Raw genomic sequence first — 3023 nt, 5'->3', positions numbered from 1 at the left:
TTGGAGACATTCATTTTATAGGGTGTGGAATATACAATTAATGAAGGTAACAGCAGGTGACTAAGCTGAATTATCTATATTTACAAGGTGATAATTAGTCATATAAAAGAAGGAAGGAAAGAAAAGGATTTATTTTAAACTAATATAATTTCAGTTAGAACAAACAATGAAATTCAGAAGGCTCAAGTTTTATACTCATGTGTCAAATAATCTAGCTAGTTTTCTTGTTGATTAATTAAGGTAAAATTTTTCTTTCTATCAGCTCATATTTAATTGATGTTTATGTGACATTATGAAGATATTTGAAGATTTACAGCACTTGTGGCACCTTTGTATCACCAGGGGCCTCCAAGTTCTTGCCAGCAGGGAGCAAGCACGGGAGAATACTGCAGCAGGAATTCCAGCTGGTTCTTATCATTCACGGCAGGTATATATGTTCTATAAGATCACCACGGACATTGAACTAGTCAATACTGAACCATCGCTTCTAGAAGAAATACAGACTTAGGCTCCTGTGAGCCTCTGGTTACAACATTTTCATCAACAGATCAATATATAACCTCATTTTATGTGTGTTATTGTATAAAGATAACTCATTTAATATATACTGTTAATTCACTAACATTGAACTCACAAAAAACAACACTGTAACTTACGCCTTAATGAAGTGTATATAACATATATCTTCTCTGAAAGGCACATCCCAGCCTTTTTGCACTTAGGAGCACTAGATAGCACTTCAGCACTGCTTGGGGCGCATTTAAAATAGCAAAATCACCAACAAGAAGCACAAAAATGTGAAAAATGTGGCACAAAATAAACTGTGAAAAGGACACTCGTTTACCGTATAAGACCTCGAAGTAGAAGGCAGAGCTTAGCCTTGCTCGACCTCAGCTGGGAACGTGCAGCAGTGGCTCAGCTTTTTCACCACTCTACGCACGCACATATCCACCTGAGATCCAGAAAGTGCTGTATTGATTTGGGAGTTACAAATATATATCAGTAAGTAGGTGAATTTGTAAATATGGAATCTGTGATTAATGAGGATTGACAGTAAATGCTTCCTGCACTAAGTTATATTAGTCACTTCCATTCATATTTCATTGACCAAAGCAAGTCATCGGGCCTTAACTGACTTCAAGGGGGTGTGAAAGCGCAGTCACACTGTGTCGTCAAAGAAGATTTCAAATATTTGAGAGAAGTACTGATGCCAATTGCTGAAGATATCGTCTGGTCATTCATTGATTATTCCATACTTGTGGCAGATTTTAGTTCCTGAAGATAGTTGCAGCATTATCTCCCATCCAATATGCTGTTCTTATTACGTGACTTTGACTTACCTCCCATTGACAGAATGAGGTCTCTGCTCTCTTTCCTTGAAACTGGGCAGACTGTGTGACTTCTGAGGCTAGGTCATTAAAGACCTCCACCTAGTTCTAAGGACACCTACTCTTAGAAATACAGCAACCATGCTGAAGGGAAGCCCAAGCAGCTCCACAGAGAGCTATGTGTAGGTTCCTAGCTGATGTCCTGACTGACAGGTGGCGTCAACCACCACATGTGTGAGTGACCAAGGGTTCAGATGGCTCCAACTCCCTGTCCTCCAGACAGCCTCCATTCTTCCAAGCTGAGGCCTCAGGGGTCATGGAGCAGACACAAGCAGTATCCACAGAATCTAATAACATGGTTATTTTTTATGCCACTCTGTTTGAGGTGACATTTTTTTCAGGAATAATAACTGGAAGAGTTATACGTATCATCTGTGTATAGTGCTGTAGTAGGTGTTCGTGGGTTTTAGAAGTGTATAAAATTTGGTCCTAGTCTCCACATATTACATTCAGGTCATTGTTTAAACTGAGGCCATTCTTGTACCCACAATGTAATTAAATAATTGGTCTTTTTATAGTTACCATGATCTCAAATATGATAACTATAAAATGGGTAGCAGCTTGGTATTCTAACAGAAAATGTAATGTTTTATTTTGCTTGGTTTCTTCTTTAGCTTTGGTGAGAATTTTAATACTCATCCATTATTTAGACACAAAACAACCCACGAAGCTCCATTTACACTTAGCACTTTGCTCAGTGCCTGACACGTAATTGCTTGATAAATGTTGAATGAATGCCAGTCCGAATTTATCAGACACAGACCGTGATCGAGTGTCTTTAGAAGCACTTGTGAACCGCCTTTCTCATGGGCCACAGAAAATGAAGAGGCATTGATTGAATGTGGGGTTGAGGGTAAGAAAGCTAAGGTCTAAAGCTGGGAATGTCTTTAAAAATTAAAACATAAATTATAATCAATGTGAGGCTGATATAACTTCTGAGACTGTGGTGTTTGTAAAAACAGAGAGGGATATCCACACTGATTTTAAAAGGTTCATGCGTTGAAGTAAAAGTAGACAACCAAATACACCACAACTAGGTAGCCAATGTTCTCAAAAAGCTCTTAAAAGAAATTAATATAAATTCATATTTAAATATATTACATACATTTTGTGTTTTAGTTTGTTTTTTATTATTTATTTAATGTTTAGAAACATGGGGAATTTTTCCAGGTTCATATTTATTGTACAAATGGAATATCATTTGATGAGTTGATATTAGCTTCTCTAGGGCTGAGAACATAATGGATGCAGTAGAGACAGGTTGGACTCCATAAATGTTGCTTTCACATCTGCAACTCTTTTGGACCTGCACTTGAAATACAGGATAACCAAAGCAAAGCCTGCATATGTGGTCTGTACATGGTTCATTCTACTTGTGAGAGTGTAAGTGTTGACATTTTTTTTTTAATACCAGTGAACTGGAATTGGGTGTCAGTTTCTGGGCCTACGATGGCTTCAATCCTGCCATAGTCATGAATTCTATAGCTTGCGTCCTTCAACATATAAAGCCATCCCTCCACCAGATCAGAAGAAGGTGTCTCCTTCAAGATTTAAGAGTCTGGCTTACCATCCCAGCTCTCCTACTTCCTGGTGTGTGACCTTGGGCATGTGGTTCAGCCTTATTGAATCTGTTTC

This window comes from Grampus griseus, assembly GCF_964374135.1.
Source record: "Grampus griseus genome assembly, chromosome: 13".
In the NCBI taxonomy this organism is placed as follows: domain Eukaryota; kingdom Metazoa; phylum Chordata; class Mammalia; order Artiodactyla; family Delphinidae; genus Grampus; species Grampus griseus.
The sequence above is the reverse complement of the archived record's forward strand: the minus strand, read 5'-3'. Positions refer to the sequence as shown.